General features: G+C 36.3%; 1 protein-coding gene across 1 annotated transcript in view; it reads left to right on the top strand.

Annotated features, from left to right (window-relative positions):
- LOC121482136 (translation initiation factor IF-2-like) overlaps positions 1–23,567 on the top strand; it is a 325,404-nt gene that overhangs the window by 245,261 nt on the left and 56,576 nt on the right. The gene's annotated exons all lie outside the window — the stretch shown is intronic.

The following is a 23,567-nucleotide window of genomic DNA, read 5'->3' as shown; positions in this document are numbered from 1 at the left end:
CACCATTTAAAAAAATTAGTAAGCCACCAACAGGGAGCAAATAATTGCAACAACTATCTGACAAAGGACTTATATCCAGAATATATATTAAAACATATGCATATATATGTAGGGAGAGACACACACAGAGAATCACACTTGATTGCCCTGGGGATGATTAAATAAAAAAACATTATAAAACTTGGAATGTTCTATATCTTGGTTTGTGTGGTAGTTATATAGTTATAAAAATTGTCAAAGTGTAAGAACTGAAACGTATGATCTATACAGTTTAGATCTGTGTACTTATTGCATTTAAGTTACATCTAAATTTAAAAATGACAAAAATAATAGGAAAAAAGGAAATTTGTGTTCTATCTACACATAAATTTGTAATGTAAGTTCCTTTTGATGCCACTATCCCAATAGAGGGCTTGGACCTGTGTGATACAGAAATATGGTTTGCATGCCATCCTAGTGCATCCATAAGGCTCAAACTCTTTTGGTGGATCATTTTATTTTATTTACATCGACTCTGCTTTGCTCTTTGTTTCATGTTCTGAGTTGAGACATTTTATAAACTGCTATGGCAGGACTTATGAGATCTTGATAATTATGTTATTATAATTCTTTAATTGAACAAACTTTAATGAAGAGTTGAGGTTCACCTGCAGACATTGTTGGTTTTAAATGCTCTGCTCATGGGACTCAGGAAATTTCTTGTATCTGGACTCTTGGACAGGTGTGAAGAAAAGAGAACTGGATCCCTGGATGGCGCAGCGGTTTGGCGCCTGCCTTTGGCCCAGGGCACGATCCTGGAGACCGGGTATTGAATCCCACGTCGGGCTCCCAGTGCATGGAGCCTGCTTCTCTCTCTGCCTGTGTCTCTGCCTGTCTCTCTCTCTCTGTGTGTGACTATTATAAATTTAAAAAAAAAAACAAAAAAAAACCATTTAAAGAAAAGAGAACTGGGATGATTCCAATCAAATCTGTCAGGAACAGGGGGTGGGAGAATGGACTTGAGAACAACCAAAGGTGTGGATACACTTTTGGTGAAAGGGCCACTGGGAAGCTAAATGGCTGAACCTTTTTAATTCATTCCTTTGCCCTTTGATTTCCTCCAAACAACAATTACATTACTGTGGGGGGAAAGTATGTGGCAGTAAACTACAAGGTTAGATTTACTTCTCTTAAAAGAGATGGACCATTCTGTAAATCATAATTCAATATATAGAATTCCAAAGTGGAGTGGTTTGTCATTTCATTTCTGGAATCCCATAGATTGTCATCTGGAGGAACATTCAGAGCAGTAAAAGTGGCTCTTTCTGATTTAGAAATGTGGAGCCTTTAGAATTTATTTCCTGCAACCAGTGTTTCATCATATTGGCATTCTATGCTCTTGCAGTGTCCTGCTGAGCAGTGACTTAACACAGCCCTGGAGCTGGATTAGATCATACATTTAGATTCATCACAGCACAACAATTTATATGTAGTTTTCCCAAATGAAACATCAGTGAAAATCAGTTCAGAGCCAAACTGGGTAAATCTCTGGAATTGAGATTGATGCCCTAGATCTCAAATTATCCTGATAGCCAACTTCCTGTATACAGTAGTTTGAATTCAGGGGTTTCTAAAACAGTTGATTGATTTAAGATATTGCTATAAAGCTGAATTGTCAGTTTTTGGTAGATTACAAATACTCATGATCAATAAAATTATTAAGGAACACCTTGATGTAAAGAGCAAAGTCCTTATGGTTACAATTCCTAATTTTTGAGCCACTCATAGCAACTGAGATGTATTCTGCAGTGTGTATCCAACAAAATCCATCTGGACATTATGTTTGGCGCTTTCTTAGCAGTTGCAGGTACTATAATTCCCCTTTAATAGACTCAACAACTATTAACACTAACAAAATAGAAAAGTTTTACACTGTTACACTGAGTTCACTAAGTTTCTTTCTCTAAATAAATACCTGACACAAGAAAATACACAAAGGTCCTCTTAATATTATTAAATAAATAAATGAACAAAGTAGTTAATCCACAATATATAGTTTAGTAGTTAATTGTATACTGCTTTTTATGATTTTTTTAGTTGTTATGCATTGATTTCATTTCCCATGGATTTAATTTTAATCTCCTAAAAGACATGTTTTTTTTCTAAACACATTATATATATATTATATATATATACATTATATATATATATATTATATATACATTATATATAATATATATATATATATTTTGTGGATAGCATAATGCTATGGCCATACCATAGCATGGTATGGTGTCTCTGCCTCTCTCTCTCTCTGTGACTCTCGTAAATAAAAAAAAAAAAAAAAATTAAAAAAAAAAAAAGATCATAGAGCAAAAAGTTTTGTAATGAATAAGTATTAGAGATTGTTGGGTAAGTAAGTTCAATGTACAGAGATTATGGCCATTAATGATTTCTAGATGTGAGTGGAAGGTCCAGGTGAGCAGAAAGGACAATGGGTAAGATGGACACAGCCAGCACCTAGGGCTAGAAACTATCTTTAAAAACAGGACTTTGGAACTTCAAAGACAGGATCCTTCTACTATATAGTATTTGTACTTTCATGTAGCCAGTCATGCTTAGAATACTTACAGAATGAACTGCATATAATTTTATTTGAGGTGAATTATACATTTATAATGAATCATTTTGAGTTATTTCTGAAGAACTAAGTTACTTGCCTCCAATATCTGATATTGTTAGACAGAGATGTAATAGATTAACACAACAGAGCTTGTAAGCTAAGGGCCTGGATCTACCTGCCTTGGTGTCAGTTAACTTTTCCCCCCCATAGTTTCTTTACATTTATTTATTTGTTTGTTTGTTTAAAATTTTTTAATCGAAGCACAGCTGATATGTAATATATTGGTTTCAGATGTACAACATAGTGATTTTTACCATTCTACACATTACAAAATGCTTGCCACAATAAGTGTTACTACCATCTGTTACCAAACAACATTATTATGAATTATTGACTATTCCCCATGCTGTAATTTTCATTTCTATGACTTATTTATTTTGAACTATTTTTTTAAAGATTTTATTTATTTATTCATGAGAAAGAGAGAGACAAAGACACAAGCAGGCTTCATGCAGGGAGCCCAACGCGGGACTCGATCCCCGGTCTCCAGGATCACACCCTGGGTGGAAGGTGGCGCTAAACAGCTGAGCCACCCGGGCTGCCCATGACTTATTTATTTTGAAACTGGGAGTTTTACCTCTTAATCTCCTTCACTATTTCCCCTATTTTCTCATCCTCCTCCCCTCTGGCAACTACCAGTTTGTCCTATATATGACTCTGTTTCTGTTTTCTGGTTTGTTTGTTGTTTGTTTTAAAGATTTTATTTATTTATTCATGAGGGACACATAGAGAGAGCCAGACACATAGGCAGAGGGAGAAGCAGGCTCCCTGTGGGGAACGCGATATGGGACTCCAAGATCAGCCCTGAGCCAAAGGCAGATGCTCAACCACTGAGCCACCGAGGTGTCCCCCCTTTTTTTTTCCCCCCACCTTTTTTAATGTTATTCATTTGCTCTGTTTTTAATTCCACATATAAGTGAAATCACAAAATATATTTGTCTTTCTCTGTTTGACTTATTTCACTTAGCATAATACCCTCTAGGTCCATCTATGTTTTTGCAAATTGTATATAAAATATATATATACACACACAACACTCTTCTTTGTCTACTCATCCATAGATGGACACTTAGGTTGCTTCCAAAACTTGGATATTGTAAATAATGCTGCCATAAACATAGGGGCGCATATATCTTTTTGAATTAGTATTTTTGTTCTCTTTGGGTATATCCAGAAGAATTACTGGATCTTATGGTATTTCTATTCTTAGTTTTGTGAAGAAACTCCATACTGTTTTTCTGAGTGGCTGGACCAATTTACATTCCTACCAACAATGCATAAGGTTTTCCTTTCTCACATCTTTACCAACACTTATAATTTTTATCTCTTTGATGCTACAATTCTGACTAGTGTGAGGTGATATTGTGATTTTGACTTGCATTTACCTGATGACTATTGATGTTGAATATCTTTTATGTGTCTGTTAGCCATCTATATGTTTTCTTTGGAGAAATGTCTATTCAGGATCCTGGCCCTATTTTCATCAAATTATTTGTTTCTTTGTTTGTTTTTTGGGGGTTGCAAAATGGGATTGATGATAATCTGCCATAGAGCTGCCATCAAAATTAAAAAGTGTATATTTATGTAAAGCCATGAAAACAGTGGTACATTGGAAGTGTTGAATGAATGCTCACTATTGTTACGATCATTATTTTCTGGAATGGATGGGCACAGCTGACAAGTGCAACTGAGATTTTTGGTAACTAGAGAACCGGACAAAGTAGGTCATTTCTCCAAGATAGTGATGGTCATGAAGCTTATTTCTTATAGGTATTTACTTGTAAGATAAGAAGATGAGGCCTAACCTAATAGTTGGTTGGATGAAGAACTACCTCCAATAAATAAGAAACTAAATCTCAATACAGTAAATGTATTTAGAGGATACCCTGAGGAAGTTTATTTTATTGCCTGCCACATCAAAATCTGTGGGTAACCATCTAAATCTATATAATATATATAGATTTATTGATATTATTTTGTCTCATGGAGAATTAGAGAATTTAATAACACTTCTTTTACTTAATTTGAAGCTTTTTTTTTTTTTTTTTGAGCTAAATTCTATGGAAGATCCACAAAGGGAGGCCTTGCCAAATCCCTTAGATTCTATGATGGAAGCAGTGTGAAACCATATAGGAAGCGTTGTAGTAAATGACTTATTTCCTTGAGATGAACTCGTAAGAAGTTCTCCTGAGTTAGAAGAATATTAACAAAAAGCATAAGAAACATCACAGTTCTGTAAAGTTAACGTGGTCTTTTAATAGAGATGGATACAGCATTATTTATGTAACTCTGAGAGCACTGAATTAGATGGGCAGAGGTGAGGTAGATTTGGCACAAAATGACTTTTGACACATGCCATGTATTATTTACCAGAAAATCCTACTGCATGTATTAATATGACAGGCATAGTCACTTGATTAAGTGAAGCCAATTGGTCAGTACATATAGTAAAATTTGGTTCAGGTGTTTTTGGGTATGAGTAGAGAGAGGAGGACAGTAAGAAGTCCAATCAGCTGCCTCCCAAACAGAAGATATTGTCTGAAGTGAGGTGATCAGATGAGAAATGAGAAATAGGTGACAAGTTCTCAAGAACGTGAATCCAAAATCTATAGGCCATGGGCCACTCTCACTGGCGCAGATAACAGTTCATTTCTTAGCAACCTTCCATCACTACTCCTGGCTTTTCTTATCCTACCTATAAAATAAAGGGATATCTCTTGTGTCTTTACCTCAGAAAAATTCAGTGATGATTAAGTGAGAGGAGAGAAGGAAACTGCTTTGAGGCGTTAAGAAGAAAGAATTCTATTAAAAAGAATCTAATGTATAATTATTTTTTGCTCTTTGAGATGGATTTGTTCTCCTTATATTCCTACTCTAGCCTTATTTGTACAAGCCTCAATTTGGACCCATCAACCTTAGAGTTTTTCATGAGGACAACTCAGTCCTTTGTTCTCACCTTGTGAAGCCTCTGAAAGTGGTCTCCATGTCCCAGTCTAAAAAATTGATTTGATTATTTTTTGTCTTTCCTCCAGCCTCATGTCTCCCCTAGGACAGCTTTTACCATACACATGAAATATGAAAGAAGTCTACAGTTTTTATAGTGACAGAGCCAAAGCCTTTTCTGTTATCATTTGTGTAGTCCATGGGGAGATATCAGAGTGGGGATTGATTTTGGCAAAGATAGTCCACAGAGGTGGTTGAGTTTAATAAATCTCTGCTATAAAAGACTCATATTTAAGTCCCAGCAAGTCTCAGAGCTCATTCCACCAGGGCTATCTAATCTCTTCCATTCTCAGTTACAAATTAAATTTCCCTTTGTCACTATTTCTTTGGAGTCTATTTCAAATGAGATAGAAGATGCAGGTCCTCCATCAGTCCATTCCCTGCTTTATAGAAAGCTGAGTCCCTCAAGCTAATTACTTTGATATGTGTTCCAGAGGAAGTGATGGTTTGGTAATAAATATAACTTAGCCTTGGTGATGCTACCTTTTGAGGATCATGGAAGTTCTATCATTCATTGCTTTTTTTCCCCCCAGACTTCTTGAGAGAATTCATTTTACTCATGGGGTTCAAGGAAGAAGAGATACAAAAGTAGATTAAGCAGTTCTTTTGGCAAATGATGCCTTGGATCCAAATGTAGTTGGTTCTAATATGATAAAATTGACTGACAGTTCTGAAAATAATCTGCTAACAATTACATACCTATATCTATCTACTCACATTTATATATGCAGAAAAACATATAAGTATGCATTGTTATATATAATATATAGTATTTATATATATTGTACATTATATAATATATTTATATAAATATATAAATATGCATGAATATGTGTGTGCACATATATATTTAAGATTAATTACATAATAAATCATCCTATGACATTAAACTTTCTTGGCTTTAGTTTTCACAACTTGAAAAGACTAATTTGGATTAGGCAACCTTTTAGTTCTTAAATTTTATAAGTAACTTCAGGCCAATATCTTGTTATATAGTTATATTTATTATATATAATGTTTATGTTAGCTCTCAAACAAATAAATTTGGAGTACACCAAATAGCAACTCCATCAGAAGCCTTTTCTCTGGGATATGGAAAGGAAAATAAATAGGCCTATTTGAATTGAGCTTATGACCTTTCCCACTGCTTCTTGTTTGTTTTGTGTTGTTGTAATTAGGCGTGTAAATCACCCAGTAGATTATGATTTATTATGGGGACAGAATCCAATCTTCTTCATTTGTTAGTCCAAAAGCAAGAATTTGCACACAGTTGGCATTCATCAAAAGTATATGGCCAAATTCTTAAATAGCTTAGATGAGTTTTCAATTGTCATTATGTTGACTTTTATTAATAGCATCATCACTGAACCATTCTAACACCTCCACATACTGATATCTCTCCATGTGAGTAGTGCTTTTATTACCTTCTGTGTTAATATTGTGTGGTATGGGGCAGCAGCCCCATTTACCTCAAGTGAACTATTGGAATGGGCTTATATTTATGGCATTTGATTTAGTAACAATGCACCCGAGGCTGTAAGCTTTGTCTGTACACACAATTCATACATATTCAGCATTTTGAACTCTACGTGGGGCTTACTTTTAAAAAGTCACATTGATCTTGAATTAAAGCCCTAAAGATAAGCAGAACCAAGCTGCCTGGTTATTTTATTAATAATATTTCAATCTTTACCACCAGTTAGGATGATAATGATGACAAAGCCCTTGCTGAGCCTTATGCTCACAGTCCCAATAGAGGTCTTCCTGAGAGTTGTGTTCTAAGAGTAATCAAGCCATTGAGGTGGCAGTTGAACCAGATACCTTTTGGTTTTCTTTATAATTTGGAAATAAATAGATGTTCTTTAAAAGGATTAGCAACTTACTCCCACTCACTAATTTGTAAAATCCATCCTAAAGACTAGTCTGACACTTTAGTGAGTATTGAGAATAAAATTTTATTATTTACTGCCATGAAGAACTATCAGAAGGCAGAGAGGCCAGGAATACAAAGTGTTCTGCTTTGGTCCCCAAATTGTTCTTTTCAACAGCTGGAATGCCAATAACATGCTTTCAGTGTGTTCTGTTCTCACTTTAGAGATATTCAAGGAGAAAAAAAAAAAAAACAGAATAGTAAGAGGGAACTGCCCTTACATTAACTAAATATGTCTTTAAGCCTCAGTTTATTCTATCTGGAATGAGGATGATCTTTAAGAAGACCTTTTTCTACTCTTTTTTTTTAAGATTGTAGGTATGTATGTACATATGTATATATGTATGTATTTATTTATGAGAGACAGTATGGGTGGGAGAGAGGCAGAAGAAAGAGAGAATCTCAAGCAGACTCCTCTCTCTCTTTTTTTCATTTGCTTAATTGAAGTTCAATTTGCCAGCATATAGTATAACACCCAGTGCTCATCCCATCAAGTGCCCCCCTCAGTGCCTGTCATCCCATCAAGTCACCCCATCCCCCCACCCACCTCCTTTCTGCAACCCTTTGTTTCCCAGAGTTAGGAGTCTCTCATGGTTTGTCTCCCTCTCTAATTTTTCCCACTCAGGTTCCCTCCTTTCCCTTATAATCCCTTTTACTATTTTTTATATTCCCTATATGAGTGAAACCATATGATGTCCTTTGCCGATTGACTTACTTCACTCAGCATAATACCCTCCAGTTCCATCTATGTGGAAGCAAATGGTGGGTATTCGTCCTTTCTAATGGCTGAATAATATTCCATTGTATATATAGACCACATCTTTATCCATTCATCTGTCGAAGGACACCGAGGCTCCTTCCACAGTTCAGCTATTGTGGACATTGCTGCTATGAACATTGGGGTGCAGGTGTCCCGGCGTTTCACTGCATCTGTACCTTTGGGGTAAATCCCCAGCAGCGCAATTGCTGGGCCATACAGTAGCTCTATTTTTAACTTTTTGAGGAACCTCCACACAGTTTTCCAGAGTGGCTGCACCAGTTCACAGTCCCACCAACAGTGCAAGAGGGTTCCCCCTTCTCCACATCTTTTCCTACATTTGTTGTTTCCTGTCTTGTTAATTTTTGCCATTCTCACCGGTGTGAGGTGGTATCTCATTGTGGTTTTCATTTGTATTTCCCTGATGGCAAGTGATGCAGAGCATTTTCTCATGTGCTTGTTGGCCATGTGTATATCTTCTTAGGTGAAATTTCTGTTCATGTCTTTTGCCCATCTCATGATTGGATTTTTTGTTTCTTGGGTGCTGAGTTTGATAAGTTCGATCTTGGATACTAGCCCTTTATCTGATATGTCATTTGAAAATATCTTCTCCCATTCTGTAGGTTGCCTTTTAGTTTTGTTGACTGTTTCTTTTTCTGTACAGAAGCTTTTTATGCTGATGAAGTCCCAATAGTTCATTTTTGCTTGTGTTTCCCTTGCCTTCATAGATGGATCTTGCAAGAAGTTGCTGTGGCCAAATTCAAAAAGGTTGTTGCCTGTGTTCTCCTTTAGTATTTTGATGAATTCTTGTCTTACATTTAGATGTTTCATCCATTTTGAGTTTATCTTTGTGTATGGTCTAGTTTCATTCTGCACGTGGCTGTCCAATTTTCCCAGCACCATTTATTGAATAGACTGTCCTTTTTCCAGTGATATTCTTTCCTGCTTTGTTAAATATTAGTTGACCATAGAGTTGAGGGCCCTTTCTGGATTCTCTATTCTGTTCCATTGATCTATGTGTCTGTTTTTGTGCCAGTACCACACTGTCTTGATGATCACAGCTTTGTAATACAGCTTGAAATCCAGCATTGTGATGCCCCCAGCATTGGTTTACTTTTTCAATATTCCCCTGGCTATTCCACACCAATCTTAAGATGATTTGTTCCAACTCTCTGAAGAAAGTTCATGGTATTTTGATAGAGATTGCATTGAACATGTAAATTGCCCTGGCTAGCATAGACATTTTCACAATATTAATTCTTCCAATCCATGAGCATGGAATATTTTCCCATCTCTTTCCATCTTCCTCAATTTCTTTCAGAAGTGTTCTGTAGTTTTTAGGGTATAGATACTTTACCTCTTTGGTTAGGTTTATTCCTAGATGTCTTATGGTTTTGGGTGCAGTTGTAAATGGGATTGATTCCTTAATTTCTCTTTCTTCAGTCTCATTGTTAGTGTATAGAAATGCTACTGATTTCTGGGCATTGATTTTGTATCCTGCCACACTGCCAAATTGCTGTGTGAGTTCTGGCAATCTTGGGGTGGAGTCTTGGGTTTTCTACATACAGTATCATGTCACCTGCAAAGAGGGAGAGTTTGACTTCTTCTTTGCCAATTTGAATGCCTATTATTTCTTTTTGTTGTCTGATTGCTGAGGCCAGGACTTCTAGTACTATGTGGAATAACAGTGGTGAGAGTGGACATCCCTGTTGTGTTCCTGATCTTAGGGGAAAGGCTCTCAGTTTTTCCCCATTGAGAATGATATACAGGTCCTGTTTTTGTGGATTGTTTATTTGTGCTTCCTCTTTCTTTTACAGGGTCCCACTTAATATTTCTTGCAGAACAATTTGGTGGTCACATATTCTTTAAGTTTCTGCTTATCTTGGAAGCTCTTTATCTCTCCTTCTATTCTGAATGAGAGCCTTGTTGGATAAAGTATTCTTGGCTGCATGTTCTTCTCATTTAGGACCCTGAATTTATCCTGCCAACCCTTTCTGGCCTGCCAGGTCTCCGTGGAGAGGTCTACTGTTAATCTAATATTTTTCCCTATAGAAGTTAAGAATGTCTTGTCTCTCACTGCTTTAAGAATTTTCTCTTTGAAGAAAATCTTTATCTTTGAAATTTGCAAGTTTTACTATTAAATGTCGAGGTGTTGAATGGTTTTTATTGATTTTGGGGGGAATCTATTTGTCTCTTTTATCTGAATGCCTGTTTCCTTCCCCAGATTTGGGAAGTTCTCAGCTATGATTTGTTCAAATATCCTTTATGGTTCTCTCTCTCTCTCTCTCTCTCTCTCTCTCAGCCTCTTCTGGAATCCCAATTAGACGTATATTCTTCCCTCTCAAGCTATCATTTATTCCCCTAAGCCTTTCCCCATGAGCTCTTAATTGTTTTTCTCTTTTTTCCTCAGCTTCCTTCCTTACCATCAATTTGTCTTCTGTGTCACTCACTCTCTCTTCCACCTCATTAACCATAGCAGTTAGAACATCCAGTTTGGATTGCATCTCATTTAATCTATTTTCAATTTTGGCCTGATTAGGTCTCAATTTTGCAGTAACAAAGTCTCTAGAGTCCTTTATGCTTTTTTCCAGAGCCACCAGTAGCTTTATAATTGTACTTCTGAATTGAATTTCTGACATCATATTGAAATCCATATTCTCTAACTCTGGCAGTACTGTTTCTGGTTCTTTCTTTTGTGGTGAATTCTTCCTTCTAGTCATTTTGTCCAGTGCAGAGTGGCTGTAGGAGCAGGGTGAGTGAAAAATATCAACCATGACCTCACTAAAATACACCCCAGATGATTATGAAGAGGTCAGAGACCAGAAAATAAGAGAAAAAGAAGAACAGAACAAAACAAAAGGGCCAATAAAGTGAAAAACAAATTTTAAAGCAAAGTAACAAAAATAAAAAGCCAAAAAACAAAAACAAAGAAGAAGAAAAAATAAAAATAAAATAAAAGTAAAGAGGGAAAAGAGAAGAAAAAAGGGGGGAGGATGGTGGTGATGAGGAAGTGGCAGTGGAGGAAGAATGTAGTCTACTTGAGGGATCCTAGAGGGTGATCCTCTTGGTTCTGAGTGTATTTTTTTCTGTGTGTTAGAAGATGCTCAGTCCCAAATTTATATAAACCAGCAATACATATATAAAACCCCAACATTGACCACCAAAACATAAACAAGATAAAAAAGGGGGGCAGAATGGGAAAGAAGAGAGAATATAATTATAATCTCACAGAGTGAACCAACACGGTTTACCACTTGGTTCTGGGCTTATGTTGGTCATGTTTAGAAGGTACTAACTTCCACCATTGTAAAAATGAGACAGAAAAAAACAAAAAACAAATACCCGTATCTCATATATCTACCAAAATTAAGTTGAATACGTTGAAGGGAATACAGAAGTGAAAAATATATCTAAGACATGTAATTTTAGAAATATGAAAGTCAAAAAGGAAAAAAAGTTAAAAATGAAGAGTTGGTAAAATACTGTAGTTAAGGTGGGAAAAGAAATGAAATATTGGAAATTTTTAGTCTGATATAAAATGAAGCTGACTCCTCTCTCAAGCAGACTTCTTACTGTGTGGGGCCAGGTCCTGGCTGGCCTGAGCAATCTCAGGAGGTAGCCACTGAGATCCCTGAGATATCAGAGCCAGAATCAAGAGTCAGATATCTAACCACTTGAGCAACCAGGTGCCCCTTTTCTTTATCTTAGTTCCTACCTAATTGAGCCTGCAAAGGAAAGGATAAGGCACCACTCTAATAAGGGAATTCCTGGGAAGTGGTTTTTCAAATGTAGATTCACATTTCAGTCTATAGGCAAAAGCTTGGAGGGTAGTTTGCCTTAGGCTAATTGGTCAGAGGAACTCCTTAGTTAGCTGAAGGGAACTTTATATTCAACAGAGGACTTTGGGGAGTAGATCTGACTGTGGGGAGTAGATCCCCTTGGGATAAAGAAATATGCATGTATTCTGCATATCATTTGAGCTTAGCTACTTCTTAGCCTTACTGGTAAAGATGTATGTGTTTGTGAGGTGGTGGTGGTTGTATACCCTAACCACACACCTTGTACTATCCTTAGGTGGTGTCAACTACAAGGGATAGTAAAGAGAGTTTTTGTTTTGGTGACCATCTACATGCTCAGTACTCTTATACCCAAGTCTGTCTACTAGCACTTTCTGATGACATTTTAACTCAGCATGTCCAGCATGAAGTTCCTTTTCTTTCTTTCCACATTTTTTTTTCTCTCTGTGTGTTCCAGTCACACCCAAGTACACCAATGTCCAATCATTTGCACAAGGGAAAATTCATGAGGTCACCCTGACAGATTGCTCTTCTTTGGTCCCAGAATCCCATGCATCAAGTCCCTTAAGTTTTACTTCTAAGTGTCTCTCAAATCTGTGGATTCCTTCCATCTCTGCATATACCACCTTCATAACACCCTCCATCAGGCCTCACTGGGATTAATCTCACATTCTCTTGGCACTCCACTCTAGTTTATTTTCTATATTCCTTCTAGAGGGAGCTTTTTAGCACTAGAACAACTCTGATAAAAGCCTCTAATGATTTCTCATTATTCTTAGGATAAGAAGACAATGTCTAACATGGCCCACAAGGCCCTACACAATTTGGCTCAGGCAAACTCTTCAGATTCAACTTGCACAACTCTTCCTGACTCTCCATCTCTGTGCGCCAGCTAAAACAGGCTCAAGTGAGCTGAGTCATGCCTTGTTTCCTTCTGCTTCAGACTCAGTGGTTGTCTCCTTGCTACAATTTTCTTTCCCATATCTTTGTCTGGTTAATTTTCACTTGTTTTTCATGTTACGATTCCAATGTCAGTTCTCCAAGGAAGCCTGATGTTATGGATTGAATATTTGTGTGCTCTCAGAATTCATATATTGAAACCCTACCCCTCAATGTGACAGTAGTAGCAATTGGGGTCTTTGAGGGATAATTTAGGTTTATATGAGGTCATAAGGCATTAGTGTCTTTATGAGAAAAGGAAGAGACCAGTGCTTCTTCCCTTGGCCATGTGAGGACACAGCCAGAAGGTGGCCATCTGCAAGCCAGGAGGAAGGCCCTCATGAGGAACGAAATCTGCGGGCTTCTTGATCTTGGACAGCCTCCAGAAATATGAAGAACAAATGTCTGTTGTTTAACAGATCCAGTATACATGGTATTTTGTCACAATAGCCTTAATTGACTAAGATACCTTCCTTAAGCTCCTTTGTTGGACTATATGTATCTATTTTGTTGTCTTATGGATTTTCTTCATAACACCTATCACAGTTAATACCTTACATGACTGCTCAATCAATGGCTCCTTCCTCTAAGGTCAAAGACTGGAGGCTGTCCGTGTTCATTATCATAGCATCTAACACAATGCCTGGATCACAGTCAGTAAATACCTACTGAATGAATTTAAAAAAGATCTGGGTAAATCAGTTGATTCATTAAACGTTTAAAGTGAAAATGTATGTTTTCATAGATCATTTTGAATTGTAGGAAATAGGCTTGCTAACAAACATTAAGAACATATAGGAGCCTATTACTATTAATCCATTTTAAAAATCTTTCAAGGAAGTAGGTATTACCTTTTTACCTCAAAAGAGGAGACTTTTCCCAAAATAGTTGTCAGCAGCTCAATTTAGATATAATCAAAATGATTCTGTAACTTTCCTTTTCCTTCAGTGACATTAAAAAATATAAAATTTTTATTTTTACCCATAAACATGCCTCTACAGTTATTAATTTCAAGGGTGAAGAAATATAGAAACCATGTCCTGCTAGAAAGTGGCTTAAGCACCAAGATACAAGAAGAGTAATTAATAAAAGGTATGCGGCAAAAAAAAAAAAAAAGGTATGGGGCAGCCTTCAAATGTTTATATAATACTCTGGAATAGAGGAGGTAGCAGTTTTCTTTGAATGAAAGGTAAAACTAAGAGTAATAAGTAAAAATTATATAAATCTAGGTTTTATTTTAATTAAAAGAGCTTTTTAACATCATACAATGCATGCTTACCAGTGAAATGGGCCATATCCTGGCCAAATCAGAGATGTAATAAAAAAAGATTCTTGCTTTAGTCTCTGTGCTATCAACATAAAGACTTCTCCCTTATTGGGATTATAGAAGGGACAATAGCTATCCGGGGCTCTGTTTGATACTTAAAAGGTTGTCCTTCTATAAATCAAAAATTTGCTTGAAGGTCTCTTCTTAATTGACAAAATTTGTTTTTTTTTTTTAAAGATTTATTTATTTATTCATTTATGATAGACATAGGGAGAGAGAGAGAGAGAGAGCAGAGACACAGGAGGAGGGAGAAGCAGGCAAGCAGGCTCCATGCCGGGAGCCCGACGTGGGACTCGATCCGGGACTCCAGGATCATGCCCTGGGCCAAAGACAGGCATCAAACCGCTAAGCCACCCAGGGATCTCCCCAATTTGGTTTTTATATAGATTGAATCCATATCTATAGGAATAGCTAATTCTTGCGTGTCTTTGAAAAAAAAGAAAATACAAGTTTAAAAAATTAAGAAGAAACTTTTTTCAGTTCAATTTAAGGAACATGAGTAATAGTAAAATGCATGACATTTTAGAAAAACTGACTATTTTACAATTAATTGTTAATGTTTCAAATGAGCACTATATTTCCTATCTAGTTATTTTGCCAATATTTGATTATAGTGAAGCAATTCATAGACAGGTTAGCTTGCTGTTTTTAATGAGCTGGATGTACTCTCTAATGGAATTGCTAAATTGGTGCTAAATTGTAGCTTGGGGACTTATTATTGTGAGATTCTATCTTCTTTTTGTTAGTTTTCTTCAACATGGAAAAGAGACTTGAATTGGCTTCAGGTAGAATAGTGAATAATAATTGTCAGTTTTTGTAGGAATTACCTTATATCACCTAACTTAGTTTAATCTTTATCAGATATTTAGTCTGTGAAGAATATAAAGACTCCTTTACTTTGTATTTTTATTATTGAGTCTAAATTATCCTAACACTGTGAGTCATATTTATGGCCTTAATCACAGATGCTTTATCTTTTAGTTTGTGGAAGAACTTAGTTATAAACTCAGTATTAACAATAAGATCTATCACATCTTGAATTTTTTCTACATCATATGAGACTCTTCTGGGCCCCAACTAACTGCTTAGTGAGAGGTTCAAAATGAGTTCCCTCCTCACTTCAATAGGATGGAAGGGAACTTTATGTGGTCTGCCTAGAGACGAAAGGAGAAATCTCTTCAGTAGCATACCCGGATTGGCTAAGTGTTCCTTAATTTGGAAAACTGACCATGTTGTTGAGAATCTGGGGCATTTTACAGTGCCAGAAAAACAGGAAGTAGCCATGTTCGTGGTGGAGGCATCTTCACTACTGCTCTCTCTCTGTTACCTGATACTGACATTAATGTGGACCCTTCATCATCCACTATCTATGCTGCTTGGGGCACGCCTGAGAATGCCCTTGAGGATGTTCCAGTCTTCTGACCACAAACTTATTTACAGAGACTCTAGCCACTGGTCTTAAGGCTCCTGTGCATGGTGGCAACCTCTACACACATGCTGAAGAAGTCACCCACTTGGGGGATTCTCCTATTGTAGAAACTTTCCAAAGACTATTTTTTTCAGGCTTAACTTTTATTTATTTATTTTTTAATTTTTATTTATTTATGATAGTCACACACACAGAGAGAGAGAGAGAGAGAGAGGCAGAGACATAGGCAGAGGGAGAAGCAGGCTCCATGCACCGGGAGCCCGACATGGGATTCAATCCCGGGTCTCTAGGATCGCGCCCTGGGCCAAAGGCAGGCTCCAAACCGCTGTGCCAGGGATCCCTCAGGCTTAACTTTTGATACATATACTGCTCCCCAGCCTTTTTGACCCCTCTTTCTTACAGCAATTTGCTCTATGTCATCCTATCTCTTCCCTAAAAAGACTTGAATTTAAAAGCCATTAATTTTTCCCCAGTGTTGAAGATTAAAGATAGCATAAATAGTGTCCTCCTTTCCCCATGTATGGTTAGAGGAAGCTATAATTTAAATAATTGTTTTGTCACAGGTTTTGTATACACTTTAATAATTGATCCTTTTTTTTTTTTCAAGATTTTTATTTGTTTATTCATGAGAGACACAGACAGAGGCAGAGACATAGGCAGAGGAAGAAGCAGGCTCCCTGCAGGGAACCTGATGTGGGACTCATCCAAAGACCCCGGGATCATGACCTGAGCCAAAGGTAGATGCTCCACCACTGAGCCACCCAGGCATCACAATAATTCGTCCTATTACATTTAGAATATGTTTATAAGTCTCATTTATTCATTCCGGTATGCAAATTAGCCACTTGGTCAGGTATAGTCCTGTGCTTTACTTTGTGCTCTTATTGGATTCTAAGTTTTGTGTTTTTTAAAAAAGATCTTATTCATTTATTCATCACACACACACACACACACGGAGAAAGAGAGAAAGTCTCCTCATGATCAGGGTGCCTGACACAGGGTTCAATCCCAGGACCCCAGGATAACAACCTGAGCTGAAAGCAGATGCTCATCCAACTGAGCTACCTGGAATTCCAAGTTTCTTAAAAACAAGAGTTTGCATCTAATACATCACTGTGTCAGCCCCCAAGGCTAATATAGAGTCTTGCATATTGCAGATTCAGTAATCACTAATTGAATGAATGAATGATTTGTTCACAAGGATCCATGTCTCCTTTCTTCCAGACATTAGTTTGACCCTATAGTACTGAATAGCTTGCAAGACTGTCAATGTAAAGAGGTCTTACATAGAATGCTAGGAATTACTGCCTGCACCAGTGGAGTATGTATGTGTGTGTATGTGTGTGTGTCCCAAATGGTTAAGTGCATGAATAAGTATGCAAAAATCATTATATAGATTTAAAGGATATTAAATTGATTACTAGATCCTCTATGTCCCTTCTATCTTTCATTTACCTGAACTCAAGTGAGTTACCCAAGTATTAAATACATCTGTTGGATTGGAAGAGTTTAGTCAAAAAGTTATAGTGTCCTGGGTGAGTGTTTAACCATTGTTCTGGATTGGATTAGGGGGGTTCTATTCACCATCCATCCCCAAATTTGGATGTAGGGACTTTTCTCCTCACGATCAAAGGTCCTCAGTCTTACCTCTGTTTTTCTTGTGCTCATTGTTCTTAAGGGACATTGAGTGTATGTCTAATAGTTTATATAGATGTGTAAGTGGGTGTTAGGGGAAGGTAACCTACAAAGAATCTTATGGAACCCTAAGAGCCTTGGGCACTTAACTTTCAATAAAGTATATCAAATCAACAAGTTGTACAGCTTAAATTTACGTGAGGTAATATATCAATCCTATCTCAATATGTCAATTAGATCTGCTCCTGGTTATAGTGGAAAGGATAGCTGGTGCACCTGCATGAAAAGCAAGACTGCTGTGCACAGAGATTCAGCTTCTATCAGCTTAAAATACCTCTCATATTGTCCCTTCACTTCATTGAGCTGTCCTACACTCTTGTCCCCTGGCCCTCATGAACAGACCTCTGTAGCTAAACCACCCACTCATCTCTATTCTTCCGCATTCCCTTTGACATTTTCTGTTCATTAGATTGAATCTCTTCATCCCTGTTTCTGCATATTCCTCATTTCCCAAGCTCTCCTTCACCTTTACAGCCCAACTCAGAGACCCTGGGCATAACCCCTTTAACTGACATGTTCTTTTGAACACAAAAGCAGGAATAATTAAGCTGTATTCTTTTTACCTTCTCCTTTTAACCAGCTGTGGGAGAGGGGGAAATCCTACTTGAGTTAAGATCTCAAAAATATGACCTGGCCTTATAACATTGGAAATACATGTTTTGTTTTGTTTTGTTTTTCCTATGGCCCACATTACTCTTTAGTAATTAAATACTTTTCATTGGATAAACTACATTATGTGGAAGTACATAGTGCCTCCCAAAAAACTCAAGATTCCCCTACTCCACCCCACCCCCAATATTTGTATAATCAGAAAGAAGTCTCCACAGTCCTGGAAGACATAATATAGCATATGGAACATAAATAAAATTCATTACAGGTGTCCATACTATAATCCCATTGCATACCAGCTATGCTCCTCTTCATATACCCTCATCAAGACTAAGAAACATTCTATCTGATATGACAGTATTCAAAAGCCATGTAGATGGCCACCCCAAGGAGCATAATCACAATCCATGTGTGTTTGTGGTGACAAACTAATTTGATGTAGATGAAAGTAATTTATTGCACTACAGCTGCTAAAGCACAAGGAAAAAGTAAAGCTTAGCAGCTTTGAAATGTACACTTATACAAAGACAGCTTTCTCCTTTTGAGGAAAAGATGGACACCTTTTGTGAGGAAGGTTAGATTTTTGAAGACGCCAATCAGAATCATAGAAAAAGATTTTCCTGGGTAATATCAGGAAAAAGCGGTTACTGAGATAGTAGCTTCTTTAGCTATTTTTCTGTTTGTTTTTCTTTCTTCTTCTTTAGTGACATCTCCTTCCTTCTCTTTTCTATTTTTACTTCTTTTGTTCTATTATATTCTTATCCTTTTTTTCCTTTAACTTTTATATTTTCTTCCTCTTCACTGCCCCTGCCTCTCTACCTTCTGCTGCTAATCCTTAGTCTAAACACACATCACTGGGATTCAATTCCAGAGACCACTGGTCAACTTGGTAACTCACTTCTATCCATACCCCTACTTTTGACAATTCATCTCTGTTCATGCACATGTTGTTATTTTTTAAATCACTGTCTTGGAATTAATGGTTAATTTTATGAAATTGTTGGCAACCTTTTAGATGCTTAAGAATGCATCTATTTCTGGAATATCAAGAAGTGCTTTCCAGAGAATGTGACTCATTTTAATCTATTGTGTTACTGCATTATAGAATTTTATAATACATTTTAGCACACATTTTTATGAGAACAGTGGGGGATACACAGGACGTGTTCAATGGTACTCACTTGAAACATCACATTTTATTTATAGCAGACCTTTGTGAATCTCTACAGATGTTAATTGGACCCATTTGTCTGTCCCAGAGCCAATCAGGTGGCCAATGGCCAAAGCAGCACTCATTATTTGATCTGCATATCAAATATACATATGGACAGGCTGAGAACAGAGTATACTTCCACTCATATGCACACTTTCACAAGTGAGTTTCTCAGCCACTCACAATCCCAACCATGAAAGAACATGGTCCTAGTATATGTCACTCTGACAGTTATCAGAAGGCAAAGAGGTTATAGTCATTCCTCCCAGAAGCTTACAGTTGAACTATAAAGACTAAAATGGTCCCTGTAAAAGGGAGCATGTACAACATTACATGTACATGTACATGTTTGTACAATGGAGCATGTACAAACATTACAGTGAACTTAACTAAAAAGGGTGTGGTGGAGATGGCTGCTGCTATCATAGTCTGTGTCCAGACACGAGAGATTTCTTGGGACTTTGTACACAAAGAAAATTTTTGTTGCTATGTTCATTTTAAGTTTTTAATAAATGCATTTTGAAATCCAAAATACATTAGTGGATTTTATATTTTGTAAGTGATCATCTGTTATATTTATATTGTTTGTTATAAATTTCATTTGATTCTCATGATTCCTGGATTAAGGAGAGAAGCTATTATTGTCCCCATTCCACAAACAAGGAACCACAATTGATTGATTTGTTCTAATACAAGATTTTACTTGGTAGAGAACCAAACCAAAAGCCAGATTTTCTGACCCATAAATTGAAAATTAAAAAAAAAAAAAAGTGTTTCTCCATAACGACAGACTGTGAGATGGGTGTCTTTACTGGGAAACTGAGGCCACATGCACACATAATGCCTTGAGCATAAGAGTATATACAGTGAGATCTAGTTAAATTTAACTTCTCTTAGAAGTTAATATTTAATAACAAGACAAGTTAATATGGGAGTTACTTGAAAACATTGGAGGTAGTTCTTCATTCACTAAACCTAAAGGGACAAAGAGACTGTGTAAGCTTCATCTATCCATGCTAAATTTTGACTTATTCACTTACCAGGAAATGGAAAAAAATATTGAATATAAAATATAGACCTTAATAATCAATGTAAACAAAAACCCTACCTAAATTAAAATACTTCTGAAAACAGAGACTGTTGACTCTGCTAATTCAGCATCAACTTTCTGTAAGCTCTTTGGCTGAATTTCAAAATTCCAACTCATTACTACATTTAAAAAATGCCTTGCTCTAATAAATGTCATACAACTGTCACGAATGTGATGAAGATTTTTTTGTTTCATTTTTCTTTTTAAGAAAGTTATTTTTGTGTTTTTGGAACCTATCTATACTATAATTTATACATATTAACAGCTTTTAAAGTCAGGCTTTGTTTGTTTTATAGCCCATAAACCAAAGCATGGTTTTATTTTATGTAAGTTACTTTTCTCCACTCTTATTGTTGTTGCATATGTTAATGTTTTGGCTTCAGAAATAAAGTATTATGTAGGTAAGCAATTAACTTCCTTGTGTAATTTTCCTTCAATATGGAGAATAATTGAGCAATTTTCATTGAGTAAGAAATATAGATAATGATAAATTATATTTTTCTTTGGAATGTTCAGAAGATATGATGTGATTAACAATCATAATGTAATCTACTCTGACGTATTGGACAGGATATGAGTTCTTCAACAATGACCCAAATGAACTGTATTTTAAATGTTTATAGCCTCATTTCTGCCTATGGTAAAGATTCAAGTGTAAGGCTCATGGAGTTTGCTTCACAGTCCCTGTCGGTGGACAATTAAAGCAGAATCAGTTTATTTTGTATGAATGATAACTTCTTTTTTTTTTTTGAATGATAACTTCTAACAGAATAAAAGAATGACTGCATTTCTGATAGATGAATACATGTTTTTGTTGAATAATCTAACCTATGTGGAACAGGCAGTTAAGAAGAAGCCTCTGCTGTATTAAAAAAATATATATTTGGAGTTTGGATTTGTTTTTTGTTTTAATCTTTCAAAGGCAGAGATAATATTGAATTTGTGTTTTCTAATCTGTTCTGTATATTCCAGAGCCAAATATGAGGCTATGTTCTTCAGGGGTTTTATGATTCTTTTCCCGGTGCTTCTGAGCAAATAGCAAGTACACTAAGCAGTGTCCTAACCTTTCTGTAACCCAACCAAAGAACCAAGAGACTGCTTTCATAATCAGCACTCATTTCTTTCTTTGGAGGGAAGTTTCTGACTTTTAGTAATCTGGCAAGGAGAAGATTATGAAGTTATAGACTCTTTTATAGACCTAACAGTACATTTTTATGTGGTAGAAGCATGTGCACAGAACTGTATGCTGAGAAGTGGAATGTGTTGTACTAGAAGGAGCATTGGAGCCAGGAGACCTGAGTCTATTCTTTGTCTTCCTACTAGGGCTAGAATTTTCTTCTTGTGTAAATTCTTTATCCAAAAAGGAATACTTTTCCATGTGCTATCTAACTCAACATAAGGTTATTATAGGAATAAAATTAGTTTATAAATATGAAAGATTTTCCAAAAGATTTTAAGATATGCTACAGAGTGAAAATTTTAGTCTTGAAGGGTTGGGACTGGATTGTTACCTCCAGGTGACCCAAGGTGAAGTATGTCTCTCTTAACCTTTAATATCTGAATATGAGAGGAGAGCCATATTTTCTGACCGAGGTAAGAATTTCTTTGGGATATTTAGAACTAATGAGAGGATATTTAGGACTAATGAGAGTGACTCTGGGCTTTTCAAGGTGGTCTCCTTGTCTTTGGATTTGGACTTCTCATTTCACTCAGCTGCAAAACTAACTGAGTAGTTCTTGGTTACAATAAAATGAATGAATACAAAAATTTTATTTCCTGAAGTGACTGAAAGCTCCCTGAGCATTCGCCATATTCATTGCTGCTTCTCTTACTGAATAAACAAGTCATTAACTAGATGCAGACCTTAGAAATACAGTGCTCTGATTTTGATCAATCTATGAAAAAATAATGATAAGAAAAAAAAATCCATTTGCCATGTCCTAGAAAAATATATATCCTTTCCAGTGGCCCAGATATCATGACCCTGGACCCAGCATGACCCTGGACTGTAGCAATAATTCACTTTTTTTTGACCTGAAAGTAAATAATAAGTAAACAATACATCTAGAATTAACAATATAAGCTTTTAGGGACTACCTATAGACAGAGATTTGGCTGTGATTTCAAGTGAGAAGGTAAAAATTAGTAACATCACATTTTAAAACAAAAAGAAATTTTATGTAGCTAACAAAATGTACAGAAGTCCAGAAAGAAAGGTACAGAAGAGGTAAGAGTATCAGGACCCTCATCTTACAGAGTAGTGTTAGGAAATACTAATAAGACTAGAAAGAATAGTCGACCCTTGGAATCCATTCTTCCTTCTTTGTGTTAGTAATAGAACCCTTTGAAATTTTAGCTGAATATACAGCTACATTTCTCAGCCTCCCTTGCTGAGACCATGATACTAAGTTTTGGCCAATTGAATATAAGTTGAAAGATCACATCACCTCCTTTACAGACAAAGTCACTTCAGCCATCTTCTTCCTCTGGGAAATGGCAACAACTGTAGCAGCATGCCTGGACCCTGAAATGGAAGCCACTTGAAGCTACTTGAGGGGGAAGGTGGACCCAACAGGTCATAAAGCAAAGCTATTTACCAATCCATCCAACTGTGGGCTATTTATCTGCCCTGGGCTACTGCAGGAGAAAAATAAACTTCTGCTTATGTAAGTCAAAATAAATAAAAATAAAATATGCTACAGATATAACATACACTTTATAAAGTTAGATCATTGAGAAAATGATATGGATTTTCCTATCTTAGTGGCTAAAATAATTGATTTTACACTCAATTATTTAATAGTTTTTGAGTGCCTTACTAGGATGATTCAAATAGATATTAGATACAGTCACTTCCCTGTAAGAAGTTACACTATAGTTTAAAAGGTTAGGCATAAACACATGCACAGTTAAATAAAAACTCAAGAGTTAAAAATATTAAATATAGAAAGAATACATGACATCACAGAACAGCTCAAGGTTAACTATCAAATGGAAGACTATATATACTAAGTTCAGAAGAGGGACGTATCTTGGGTACTGGAGTGATCTATGGTCAACGGGGGAGGGGTACACTGGATTTTTGCCATAAAGAAAGGTGGGACTTAAATGAGTTT

The sequence above is a fragment of the Vulpes lagopus genome, chromosome 24 (genome assembly GCF_018345385.1).
Source record: "Vulpes lagopus strain Blue_001 chromosome 24, ASM1834538v1, whole genome shotgun sequence".
Classification (NCBI taxonomy): Eukaryota; Metazoa; Chordata; class Mammalia; order Carnivora; family Canidae; genus Vulpes; species Vulpes lagopus.
Note: the sequence above shows the minus strand (reverse complement) of the source record. Positions and strands in the feature narration are given on the sequence as shown.